The sequence below is a fragment of the Lissotriton vulgaris genome, chromosome 7 (assembly GCF_964263255.1).
Source record: "Lissotriton vulgaris chromosome 7, aLisVul1.2, whole genome shotgun sequence".
Taxonomy (NCBI): domain Eukaryota; kingdom Metazoa; phylum Chordata; class Amphibia; order Caudata; family Salamandridae; genus Lissotriton; species Lissotriton vulgaris.
In genome coordinates, this window is record NC_141695.1 from 142,343,748 (window position 1) to 142,358,387 (window position 14,640).

Sequence of the window (14,640 nt, forward strand, 5' to 3'; positions counted from 1 at the left end):
GGCGTAGAGTGGGATGTAGTGGCATAGAAGTGAGTAGTTGAGTACAGTGGAGTAGAGTGTCAGAGAATCATGAATAAATTGGGGTGAAGTGGTCTAGAGGGAGTGAAGCAGAGTGGAGTAGAGTGTGATAGAGTGTCATAGAGTGCTTTACAATGACATAGACTGTAATACGGAGTTGTACAGTGGAGTAGCATACAGTGGAGCAATCTTTGGTAGAGTGGAGGGGCATAGAGTGTCAGAGTGGTGTACAGTGGCATAGAATAAACAACTGTGATATACACTGGTATAGACTGGAGGACAGTGCTGTACAGTGGAGTAGCATAGCGTTGAGTTGAGTTTGTACACTGGGTGGCAGACTCACACATCCTTTTTTTCCTATTTTTTATTGAGCATTTCAAATTAACATCAACAATGTATACACATCATACTTGTCAAATGGTATATTAAAAAATAAAGTTCGACCATCCTATTTGAACATGTAACATTTCATGTGGACATATAACATTCCATTTACAAATATTTCACAGTATTAACTAATCTTCAGCCAGATACCACTAGTCATTGGGATACTCTAGGCATCTGATAGCGCAGAGACATGTATAAAGTGACGTGAATGTTGAGCTGTATTTCATTCCGCTCTATAGATGACAGGTAGGCCGGGAAACGGGCCCAGAAGTTTTTGGGATGTGAGATCAGGGGTTGCATCTGTGCATAATCCTCCCCTACTTTCTAGCAATGACACATACTCTCCAGCCATCCCGAAGCTGTGGGGGGACAAGCACTACCCCATTGCAGTGCTATCTCTCTTTTAGCCAGTAGCAGTGCCATTGTCACCAACCTATGGGAGCTGCATGGCACCTTGAGGGTATATCCCAATAATGCCATTAGTGGACAAGGTGCAAGCCATGCACCTGTCATAGCTGAGATCCGTTCGAACACCGTCACCCAGTAAGCATGTACTACTGAGCAGGTCCAGGCGAGGTGTGCTAAGTCAACTCCCGCATCTTGGCACTTAGCACAGGCATCAGATCTGGTATAGTCAAACTTAGCAATATCGGATGGGGATAATTATTATCGATGTAAAAATGTAAAGTGTAACAATTTGTGGTGTTGACAGATAGAAATGTGCTGCATCTGTGTGCAGCAGTATGCCCACATTTGGTCATTGATCTCCATCCAGAGTTCTGTCGCCCAAACCTTATGTACTTTATTGGTAGTGTCGGGTTTTAATTCAAGACCGGATTTATATAGTCTAATAATCATGCGTCCTCCCTTGGTAGTCGAGATTGTCAGTGGGGCAAAATCGTCAGGAGGGAGTGGATAGGAATGGTAGAATGATCGTAACTTGTTGCACAGTCTCCTGAAAATAAATTGGTCTATGTATGGAATATGCCTATCCCAGGGTCTCTCCAAAAGTGGAGTAACATGCCCATCAGGGAACAAGTCCCCCATAGTGTGGAGGTATACCTATGAAGGGTGTCTTGGACTAGTTTCTCCCTAGCGAAAGGGAGCCAAGGGTTGTCATGCAGCGGGATGGCGTTGGAATAGAGGGAGCCACCTCCCAATGTGCCACTCATACGGCGCCATGCCCAACAGGTAAAGGACACCGTTTGTATGTCCATATCATCGAGTGGGATTCCCTTCGGTAGAATCTGGGTGTGCCTGATTCTTTCAAGAACCACTCTTTCAGGGCTTCAATAGGGTATTCGACTGTCAGGATGGTATGAAAGGTATGTGTAATGGCATTGAACTGCTACATAATATGAATGTAGGTCAGGGACATATAGGCCCCTACGCTCATAAGGGAGTGTAAGTGCATCCCAACGGATACGGGGACAGATTCCCGCTCATATTAATCGCAAAAGGGTTGCTCTTAGTGTGTTGAAAAAGCACTGTGTAAGGGAATAGGGATGTTAGTGTAGAGCTATAGAAAGCGAGGCAGGATAACCATATTTGTAATTGCAACTCGCCCAGCTATTGAAAAAGGGAGTTTTATCCAACGCTCCTCCTGTGCATTGAGATCTGACAGAGCTGGCCCGTAATTTTGTTGTAGTACCTGCTCCTTTTCTCTATGGATATTGATGACTGAGTATTTAGTTTCATCAGGTGCCCATTTAAAGTCGAGCTCAGCCAGGGTAGGAGCCGTTGAGTCCGTTAACGGGAACAGCTCTGATTTGGCCCAATTTATACAGAGGCCTGAGAAGACACTGAATCTGACTGTCTCCTGCTTAAGAAGGGGGCGATTGAGGTGGGGGTTTCAGATGACCAGTAAAATGCCGTCTGCATACAGTGATATTAGTAAAAAGCCCATGGGTGAGTTGGAACCCGCGATGCAAGTGGCGCTTCTGCATCACCTGGACCAGAAGATCCATTGCCTTTATAAATAAAAGGAGGATAATGAGCCCCTTGCCGAGTACACGCAGAATCAGGAACGCATCTGATAAAGCACCGTTCACTCTAATGCGGGCCATCGGATTGGAATATCGTAGCATAATTAGTAATATGAACTGGGGGTAAAGCCCAATTTGCCTAGCACAGCCCGGAGAAAAGGCCACTCGAGGGAGTCGAAGGCCTTCTCTGCATCGAGAAATGCCACTACAGTGGGCATGGTGGGAGAAATTTGCTTAAGCATGGCAAAAGCAGTACGGAGATTCAAGGAGGTGGACTGGTGTGGAACAAACCCATACTGTGCCGAGGAGACGAGCTGCTCCATTTGCAAGGCTAATCTGGTTGTTAGCACCTTGGCCAGGATCTTTACCGGGTTTCAGCAGCGAGGTGAGGACTGCCTCTCGGGGCGTGGGGGGTAAAGTGCCAACCTGCATGGCCTTGTTGTATAATGTCAACAATCTTGGTGTAAGTTGTTTATACACTTTATAAAATGCCCCCCTGTTAGTTCGTCGAGCCCAGGTACTTTTGAACCATCTAGAGTGGCAATAGCTTGGGTCACCTAATCTAGGGTGAATGGCTCAGTAAGGAATTGCCTCTGACCATCCTCAAGCCATAAATGGCAGCATCCGCTAGGTATGCAATTCAATTTATTTATTATGATTTAGAATTCCCTAGAATTCCACATAAAATACAGAATAAAACATCTTCTCATACATGGAGAGATGCAAAACATAAAATTACAAATTCTATTTTTATACTAAAATTCATCCAGTTAAAAGGAAACAATTTCTTTTATCCACTAGTCTAAGCACTACAGTGGTCGACATAATTTCAAGGCAGATACGCTTGCAGCTAAAACAGACTTCTTTCGGTTAGAACACACTATGGGCTATCACAAAAACTTACTTACGAGGGCACACAGAAGAAATAATATACAGTTGTAATCCATTATACAAATATCAAACAACTCAAACAGTAAAAAAGCTTCTTTTAGGGAAATAATCACGGTTTAATACTGGCAGCAGGAAATTTTTAGAAAGTGCTTGAAAAAAAGCTAATGCATTAAATATCCTCTCCAAGACGTTTTTTACCAATAACTGACTAGCAGCGATGTATCTTAAGAGATACATATGGTAAATCCTATGTCATAAGAAAGTGCTAGTGCTCTGTACGATTTTTTGGAGAGTATAATATTAGCAACAAGTAATTTTTATAAAGTGCTTGAAAAAGTGCTAATGCATTAAATATCCTCTCCAGGACATTTTTTACCAATAACTAACTAGCAGCAATGTATCTCAAGAGATACACGTGGTAAATCTTATGTCATAAAAGAAAAGTGCAAGTGCTCTGTGCGATTTTTTAGGGGAATGTTTTCCAACCTCCCCTAGCAACAGTATAAATGATCTATCAGGCAAACATTATCTAATTAAGACAACTAACATGTCATACGCAAGTGCAGGTGCTCTTTACGATTTTTTAGCAGCAGTATAAATAGTTTCACATAATGCTATTAAAAACATACAAATCACCTTAACGTATTACTTTCTTAAAAAACATTTAAAAATTCTTTTAAAAAATGAAACATTTTAAAACACATCAGTTCGGATGGAGGGAACAGAAGAAAATTGCGGGCCTGTTCTGCTGTTGAGATATTATACTTTAAAAAAACATTCCTTAAGTATCTGTGTCGTATTGAGTGAAGTGCAGGGCACACAATCAGAACATGATTCAAATCTTGTATACCGCAATTGCATAGATGACAATCATCCATATTCATCAAGGTAAGGAATTGCGAGTCCTTAATAGCGAATTTTAAGGATTCGCTATTAAGGACTCGCAAAACGGGATTCATGTAGGAATCGCAATACAATTTGCGATTCCCACTGATTCCTTATTTGCGATTAGCTAATTGCTAATCGCAAATAAGGAATAACTCCCCATTCATTCCTATGGGCCTAAAGGCCGATTTCAAGGGTGCCAAAGGACACCCTGTAGCACCCCTGAAATGTAATCTACATTGGTGTTGCGCACACACATGTCCAAAGGACATGTGTGTGTGTAACATGCAACTTAGAAAAATGAATTTAAATGCATTTTTCTACGTTTTCGCTATTTACCACGAGGTTTGACCTCGCGGTAAATAGCGGCCCAAAATTGCGATTTCGCAATTTTAAAATGGTTCATGAATTGCATTTAAGGAATCTTAAATAGAGATTCCTTAAATGCAATTCCTCGCAAATGTGCGAATTCTTTAATAGCGAATTTTGCATTTGGGATGATGAATCCCAAATGCAAAAATTGCACTCGCAAAGGGCCAGATTCTCAGAATATGGCCCTTTGTGAGCGCAATTAAGCTTGATGAATATGGCCGTATATCTTTCATTTTTGGGAATACCCTCCCAGGAACCTTTTATAATTCTCAAGGGTAGTAAATTCAATCTTAGTAACAAAATCACTCTACGAACTCCATGATTCAGGTTCCATAAGACATACGACTGAGGATTTTTAACAATGGAGCTCCCAACAATGCAGTCCATCCTTCTGTTCAATGAGCATAATTTCAAATCTCTTTCACGTGAAATAACATTTATAGTTTTTTTAATTATATGCTTTAACAATGTTTTATCTAAAACTGCTGCCCCTTCAAAATCCAACCAAAAAATGCTTAAAGCCTTTAAATAATTTCTATAAATTGCACTATTCCTCAACATGTTTACAAATATTTCCCTGTGCAATGCTACCCTTAGTAGGTTTTCCTGACCATTTATCAGAACATTACACCACCTTAAGCAGGCAGCCATTGATAACACATATGTTGAGAGAAGGCAAAATTCGAGCCTAATAGCCGCGATTGGCGCAGCATAACTTAGATTACATATTTGGCACCAGATCTTTCCTTCCGCTTTCTCAAACTTTGCCCACTCACACTCATCTGTTGTTTCGCTAGCATAATTCAGAGTCGGAGGGATCTTTATTTTATAAACTGCAATAATGTGCGAAAAATGTCTTTTCCCACATTGCAAATACAAGCGATTTATTGCAGAGGCTTGTGAGATAACTTTACCTTTGCAGTGGTCCATGTGTCTATTAGCAGAACACCTATTAGTAAATATTCTTCCCAAGTAAGGATAAAATTTCACTACCTCCATTTTCTCACTTCCCAGAAACCATTTCAAATTCTTTCCAACCCTACAACCTTGGTAACTAAAAATCATAACTTTGCTCTTTGAAATATTTATTTTTAAAAAATATTCTTCTGTGTTCCTGACCAGTTCCGCCAATCGTCTCTGTAACCCAATTGGAGTTAAGTCCATTATTATTGCATGATCTGCATACAACAGACAACTTAGTTTTAGGTTACCCACTTGGGGAGTGTCCCCTTTACTCTCTCCTACCCGACTCGGCAGGTCATTAATGGAGATTGAAAAGAGTAAAGGGGCCAAAAGGCAACCCTGCTTCAACCCGTTGTTTGTACATATTTTCTTTGAAAGGCATGAAGTTCCCCCTTACAAGACTTTTGTCCACGTCGAGGAGTGGAGTGCAATTATTAATCTTAAAAGGTTCCCCGGGAACCCCATAGTAACCAATTTCCTCCACAGCGTCCCCCGATCTACCCTGTTGAACGCTGTGGAGAAGTCTATAAATGCTGTATACAACGGGATCCCCCGACCCACAGGAAATTTTTCGATTAGAGTCTGCAGGACAGAAATGTTATCTAGTGTACCGCTATTCTTACGGAACCCCGATTGTTCCAAGGGGATGTAATCATTTCCGAATACCCACTCTTGCAAGTGTCCAAGGATACTCTTTGCAAACAGTTTCCCTGTTGCATCTAAAAGGGAAATTTGCCTAAAGCTGTCCGGGGAATTTTTTGGGCCCTTCTTATATAACGGGACTATTATACTTCCCTTCCAGGAGTAAGGGATGTCCCCACTGTTATAACAATGGACAAACAAAATGTAAGAAAATTGCACAGTCACCACAGTCCTGTTTTATTATGGCTACAGGGACATCATCCGGCCCCATTGCCCCAGAGTATCTTGCCCCCTTAATGTATTTCTCAATTTCCCACCCTGTTGGTGCTCCTACATCCTCCACCATCACTAAGTTATTAACAACCCCCTCAGACTCATCACCTAGTTGATTGGGGGCATACAGTTGGGATATATAAATAAACCATTCTGATTCTGGGATCAGAATGGGTTGTGATTTTTCTCTACCATCACAATACTTAGCTATCAATGCCCAGTACTTTCTAGTATCCCCAGATAGAGCCACTTCCCATAGATTGACCCATTTTTCATCTTCAGCGGCCCTCCAATCGGATGCTATTTTCCTTTTCTGAACTTGTTTTAATCTGCATATCTCTTTCTGCCTTAGTAAACTAGGATCTCTAAATTGGGCTCTAATCAACCCATTTATCTCCTTATTCAGTTCTTTAATTTCCCGGGAAATTATTACTATAGGGGGGGCCTCTTATACCTTGCTTCTTTCTTCCCAATTTTCTAATTGCAGCCAAAACCCTTTCGTACCTCACAACCGGGCTCTCCTGACTTGGCCTAAATGCGATATTCTTAAATACCCTCTGAAAGTTTGGAAGTGACTTATATGACCAACAAGTACGACCATTGTTTTGAGAGTAAGTTACATTATCATTCCTCTGATTCCAGAGTTCAGGCTAGGTATGCTGATAGTGTCTCAGGGTCATTAGATAGTTACCTGCGAAGAGTACAATTTTTGGTAGTAAGTACAGACCACGGCCATGATACATTCTGTGCTCGTAAAGACCCCTCCATTCTCTGCTCTGAGTTCTGCAACATAATTAACTAATCTGTTGGGGCGTAGAATGCGAGCAAGGGTGCGGCTAGGTTGCTTGCCCTCACAATAGCGTCAAGCTTGGGAGTGTTTACTCTGATATGCGGTTTCCAGTTCTGCCAACTTGCGATATTCTGCCAGTAGTTCTGCCCATCGAGTCAGTCCAGGCGCTCAATCAGTCTCCTCGCAATGCTCCAGATCCTGCAGTTTTGTTTCAATCCAGATTAATTGCTTGCGGATATCTCTAAGAATACCTACCTGCTTGGAGATACACATCCCTCTGCTGAAGGCCTTAAAAGCCTCCCACAAGGTCGCTTGTGAGGGCACAGTTCTTGCATTGTGCTAAAAATATTATAGAATGGACTTATGAATCTCACTACGGAACACTTGGTTCCAGGGACAATCACTGTTGAAACACCAGCTGAACTCAAGGCCACTTCTATATGTAATTCGAAGTTTCAATAATACTGGATTGTGATCTGAGAGTGTTCTAGGGAGCACTGTTACCTCGAATATCCACTAGTGAGATGTGGCCAACATTAGCCAATAGCCTAATCGAGTCCAGACCGAATGGGGCGCTGAACAGAAGGTGTATCTAGATTGCGTAGGGTGATCGGTATGCCATGTATCATGCAGCATATAAATCTCGGGCCCTAGGTTTGTCAAACGGGAGCGTGCTAGCGGAATCGGTGTGCATACAAAGTGGTAAATTAAGATCCCCACCAACAATAAAATGGTACACCACAAATCTGTCCTGTCGGGAAAAGAAGTTTAAAAAAATCAGCGTCGTCGGTGTTAGGGGCATATATATTGACTAATAATGTACTTTTGTCTCCTAGCATTCAATGTACTAGCAGATATCGGCCTGCCATGTCCGTGTAGTGAGAGTGATAAAGAAAAGGTACAGTTTTATGAATTAAGATACAGATACCCGCAATAGGAACTGTAACATGAGAAATATCGATATGTGCCCCAGTTCCTAGAAAATGTATGGTCAGCACATGGGGAGAAATAGGTTTCCTGAAGAAAAACAATTTTATCGGAAAATCTATTAAGATATTTCAGTACCTGTTTCCCTTTGCGGGGATTGTTAATACAGCGTAGATTCCAGGTAACTGCACCTAGGTCGAATGACGTGACCATGTTGTGGAGTTAGTATGAAGGGATCATACATCAGGCCAAGGGCCTTGTGCTATACAACAGTGTAGGTGGTGAATGCTAAGATGCGTGCAACATCAAAAACATTTCAACTCTAGTAATAGAGTCAAACTGTAGAGAGCAACCCCCACCCACACTAGATCCAACATTATCCTGTGAATCCCATTTAGTCCCTCAAGAAAGAAAGATAAACTTAATCCACAACAATCTAAAATGGTGTTCACCATGTGGGCATGGGAGCAACTCGGTCTCCGGCGGTACCTACAAAGTAAAGAGCCAAAGCTGGAATGTGGTTCTTGCCAACATGAATTCGGATACGCAAACGAGGAGATATTCAATATGAGTCATTTGCTGATGTATATACAAACAAGGAGGCAAGGGTATCAGACATCAGACCCGGCAGCCAACCACCCCATTCTCATTTCGAGATGTGGAGGGTGGGCTCCTGTGTCCCCGTGTCCCATTAGCATCCTGGGTGCATGGTCATTTCTATAGAGATTCAGCATGGATAGTTTTGTAATGGGCCTTGGCGAATAAAGGTTTATTTCCGCTGAGCCTCCTCTACTATTGGGGTGAAATCAGGTAAGATGGGGATATTCGAACCTTGATATTGAAGGGGAACCTTTTCCTGGGCTAACCGCAGCACTGTTTCTCTGTCCCTATAATTGAGCAGACAGGCTATAAGAAATAGTGGTGGAGCGCCTTCCGGAGGTCAGGGGCCAAATGAGCAGTGTGCACGTTGGATTGCAGAAGTGTTGAAAAAACTAGGGCGGTCAAAGAAGGCCAGGAGCAATTGTTCAACAAAGTTCTCAGGATGCCCCATGTCGTTATTTTCTACAAGTCCCGAGATACGAATGTTATTCCTACGAGATCTGGCATCAAGGTCCTCGTTCTTGATTGCCACTTGTTTTAAAAGGTGCTCCATTTTATCTATGCGCTTCTGGATTGTCACAGAGTTATCCTCCAGGCTGGAGATCCTTTCTTCAGCACCGTCAATCCGGGCTCACTGTCTGTCCATCCGCTCGCACAGAGTGTCAGTTAGCCAGTTAGTGTATCGAAGCATGCCTCCATGGCTCTGAAGCCCGCCTTGAGTTTGACCATCACAGCTGAGATGTCACAAGGGGGGCTGTGGCACCACCTGGTCCCGAGGCCTCTTCTGAATCTGACTTGTGCGGTCCGAACGACTCATGTCATTTCTTCAGTAAGCGAACACCGTGGGTACACGGGGAGGGCGTGCACTCAGAATCTTCAATCCTCCCCCCAGCTAGGTCTGCCCCACAATTGTTGTACAGGCTTTAGTCAACATCGTGGAGTTTCTGGACAAGGCGGGTTGCATGAAGTGTCACATGTGGGGCCCCCAGTGTTGTGTCTATTTGCGTAGAGATGTCCGTGGGTCACAACTGCTGTCACGCAGTGTGTCAGTAGGCAGGGATCCCCAGCTCCCCAATTCTGGGTGTAAGCAGGCAGTGTAGCAGATCAGCTCCCAGAATAAAATCATAGGATCAATATGCAAACAGTGGGGAGTCCGGGCCAGTGGGGGGGCAATGTACTCAGCATTCCCTGTCTCTTCATAGCCCCATACCGGCCGATGTCCAGACGAGGGTCTATATCTCAAGCACCCCCTGCTATGGAGCAGATGATTTAGGCTACTGTCTCTGGGGGATTGCCAAGAAGACAAGTGAGCGCAGCACCTCCCTTTTGCACAGCTCCACATGTGCCAGGAGTATGGCTTGGTTAAACAAGGTCAAAGCTCACAGACTGGACTCACTGTCTTCACCCCCAGCAGCCTCCCATGAGTGTTGTATAAGGGCATGTGCAGGGTACCAGCCACGCAGTCCAGGCAGCTGCCAGGGGGAGGCGCAGCCTGCGGCGCTCAGACAGTCACCCAGGCCGCACTTCACCCACACTCCGGTCTCACAGCAGCTCCCTGCCTCACAGCTCCAGGATCAGGAGCAGGGCCGCGGGCCAAGTCTGAAGGAGCTAACCGCTCAATGGCCCACGCATGGACAAACATGGAGGAGGAGGAGGGAGGGGGCGTGTTGGCAACCGACAAGATCGAGCGATCTTGGGCTGTTGCAGCATGGCCTCCGAGGCAATGTCAGTGGCACGCAACATTCCTGATTCCCCTCAGCTTCAGGTAACTGGTGCGTGAGGGCATCGCAATACCAATCGCAAAAGGTCTTGTAGAAGATGATGGGGAACCCATCAGGGCCCTGGGACTTAAGAGGCTATAGCTGTTATCACCTCCTCTATGTGAATAGGGCTCTCGATGCTGGCTACCTGATCCGGTGTTAGTCTGAGGAGAATTGCCCCCTGTGTGTAGGTGAGAGAATCTTGTTCTGAAAGGTGTTGGGCTGTGTATAGTTTTGCATTAAAATCACGGAATGCTCGCTTTATGGCTGTGTCATCTGAGAACTCATTATCAGACTCGTTGAATAAAGTATGCACAGAGGCTGCTTGGCGTTGAGCGCGGAGCTCATTGGCCAAAAGGCGCCCGCATCTATCTCCCCCATGTAGAAAGAATGTTGCAGCTTAAGGGCTGCAAACTCCGCCTTATTCAAATCTAGGCAAGTGAGTTGCAGGCGCACTGCCTCTAACTGGGGATATATAGTGCACCAGATGTCCAATAGTCCTAGATCCCGCAGCCACTCCTGCCCCGTCTGTGAGAAAGCCCTGGCCTGCCCATGTTGTTGCGCTGAACGGTCTAACTGATAGTTAAAAATTGAGCTTATATCTCTCCTTAGTATAAGTTGCTGGTCTGGCGAAGCTGATAGTTCCATCACTGCCCGTCTTAGGAATGCCTCCTTCCCCTCGTAGGGGCGCAAATGGTGCCTAGAGTATAAATATGCGCATAAATGGTAACCAAGAGGGCCAGGAGTCTCCCCTTAATTCCGGCCTGTTTCATGCCTATTTTGCCCCTAAACGGGCATAAGATGAGGATTGCAACTCCGACTGGTTTAGCTGAGTGAGAAGAGAAATATTGTTGTGGGAAAGCCCTCAATCTAAGTCTGCGCGTGTCCCTGGCCAGGATGTGAGTTTCCTGTAATGAGCATATGTGTGGGCCTGAAGGTTGCAAGTAAGTTAGAATAGTTTTCTGCTTTATCGGGTTGTTCAGCCCTTTTACATTTAGCTTGAGGATATTAATGTTCTCCAGCATGTAACTATGATATCAATTGAAAGCCATGCGGGACGGCAGTGTCCTCCCAGCGCCCCCCCTGTGAGCCTTCCCTTGAGATCTAGGCGTCTCACCCTGTGGGAAGCAGTGTCTATAGCTAAGGATAGAGATTCGTGGGACAAACAAAGTGAAATAAAAACAAGCATAATGAACCCCAACAATTGAACCCATGAGGCAAATGTCAAGCATCATGGAGTGAACCTCAGTTTGGAGCAGTGTGCTCCAAAGAAGAAACAATGAATGGCTACTTGTGACCAGTTTCACCCTGCCCCCGCCTGAACCCAGCCCCAACAGCCATTACAAAAAAAAGGATCAGGAGGAGGTCTCTGCAGAATGTGCACTATTTCCTCCCACTTATGCCAGCCTTCATTCACTGCATTCACTGGAGGGGTCCCATGGCTTGCCGTTCCTTGGCCATGGTATCTGGGTCAGGGGGGCAGTTTGCTTGCTGGGGCTTTAATTGTAGTCCAACCATGGCTGCTACTTTGGTTTCTGTTTGTCTTGCTTCGTTGAGGTTCTTCCTCCCACTGGACCTCGATACGCAGGATTCTAATCTAAATGGATGGTCCCAGGAGTAAGAGATGCCAGCTGATCTGAGATGCATGGTAAAAGGCCTGAAAGCTTTGCATTTTAGCACGGTTGAGGCAGCCAGGTGTTATAGAGCAGGTTTCTGGCCCTTGTATTTAAATGTGGGATCATCTCTAGCAGCACATAAGATCTGCTCTTTATTGCTGCAAATCGTGTACACAAGTTAGGATATAGGCCGGGAGGGGGTGGGCATGCCTCCAAGGACCGACTCTATGGGTACGATTGAGTTTAATGTGGAAGTCCTTCGGCTCCCTCAGAAGCGTGTGGAAAAGGTCTGTCACCATGGGCTGGATGGTTGCATCCTCCGTCCCAGATGCAATACCTCTGCTATGTATGTTGTTGAACCGGGACCTATTTTCGAGGTCCTATGTGTGCGCCTGGAGGTCAAGGTTTGGTTCTCACAGGCGAAGAACCTCTTGTTACAGGCCCTCTAACTCCTTAACCCTGCTGGATTCATTATCTTACAGGGAGTTGACTCTCTCTCTGAGTGAATCTAAGTCCCGGCGCCCCTCCCTGAGGTCTGCTGATTATTCACGCTTCATAGAGGTGAGGTCTTCTTGAAGGGAAGCAAAAAGGGATTCCAGAAAGGGGCCGCTGACCGGGTCTCCGTGTCCTCAGCTCCCTCCACTTCTGTTGCGGGTTACAGGGGAGGGTGATTCTCAGATTGCGATTGGGTTGTCTTGAGAAGCATGTCCTTTACCGATCTATCCTTCTTTACTCTACCAGGTTCACACCCCGTCTTGCAGGCTGTAGTCAACCTCATCTTGGTATGCGTGTAGTTAGAAGATTGGCCAAACCACAGGCTCCTTGGTAGCTTATTGCACTCTGCATGTTAGATAGGTTGCCCTGGGGGTTGAGGAGCTTGAGTTAGGGGAGCAGCAATGTCCTTCCCAGGGCTTCCGCTCAGTGGGGAATCGCCAGTAATCAAGGGGCCCTCAGTGGGGACTAGGCGGTCCTCTAGATCGTGTGGTGGAGTCCAGGCCTGGGTCTGTCCCCCTTCTGCTGCCTCCGCTCTCCCCTTTAGCACTCCCCACTCGTTGAGCATACCTGAAGGTGTCACTGCCCTCCTAGTTATGGTGGGGGATCCCAGGCCCGCAACGTGCTCTTGAGTGGAACATGTCCATGGAAGGACTTCCTTTTGAGTTGGGTTGTGGGGTGGCATCGCTGTTGCGCTGCAAAGTTTTACAGGCCGCTGCCATCTCTGTGCTCCTTATTTCAGCCCACCACAGCCCCTCACCTCCTTGGCCTTGTGTTGCCTGCTTCTCCAGGAATTCACGGAACGAGGCCTCAGCCGTTCCGCCGCTCCCCTCAGCCGCCACAGTCCCCTGCACCATCTCTTCGTCTGTAGGCCTTGTTTTACCCCTGCCCTTTGGCTCAAGGTTTTCTGGTCATCAGCTCGTCCCGGATGTTGGCCAGAGTTCCTCCCCAGCCAATGGTGGCACTGCCCCGCAGCCTGTGGTGCTCCTCATCGATGCGACTGGCCAGTTGTGGGTGCTCATTGGCCCTGGCCTCATTGCCGGACAGCACCAAGGTTTCAGCGACCCTGCACCGCCAAAACACCGGCACCAACTCTCCTGGCACAGCTTCTCTTCCACAGCTGCCTGTGAACCAGGCTCACTGGAGGCCGCAGCCCCCAGACTCAGCACGGCTTTTCCGTCTGCGGTCGGTGTTGCTCAATAGCTGGTGCGGCATTATACGGGGCCTCTCTCAGCCACGCTGCCGCTCCCCCAGCCCCTCGTGGACTAGTTCTTGAGCCACCCAGTATCTTTAACGCCGAGTCCTCACAGTCTGTTTCTCGCCACAGCGGGCTGCGAAAAGACAGAGAGACACGACCTAGCGAGTACAATCTTGGCCCTGCCCCCCAAAAAGATGTTTTTATAAGTGAATTCAAAGCTTGATCTGTTCTATTTTACATTAAGATCAGAATTTCATCCAGTTGGCATTGATACTCTAACCAAATTATTTTTGAGAGTTAAATATGGTCCTCTGCTAGACCTTTGCCCTTCCATATTGAGAAAGCAAGTATGGTCAGCCGCCTAATGACTTAACAAAAGTCCTCTCTTAATCAAGGTACCTGCTGGACCTGGCCCTCTTTGCGGGGTCACTCCTAAACCTTTTTTGCTTTTATCTCTTATGTCTCTTAATTAGTTTTTGTTGGTGTTAGGACTCCCAACTTTACTACTTCCAACCAGTGTATAAATGCTTGTGATTTCTCCTTAAAACATGATACATCTGAGTGGTACATGTAATTTATTTTTGTATGTCCCTAGTATATGCACGGCCGGACTGGGAACCAAAACCGGCCTTGGCAACTAGCTCGGCTGGCATACCAGGGAGGAGATAGGGCGGAGGAGCGGTTTGTCAGGGTCAGTTTTGGCCACTTTGTTTTACAGGTTACCGATATTGCAGCTATGCTGCAAAACCGGCCCCCGGGAACAAAAAGCCCCCCCCCCCCCCGCGTCCAAATATGGCCCCCATCCTGGTGGCCCATTGGGGGAAAGCCTGGTGCCGGCTAA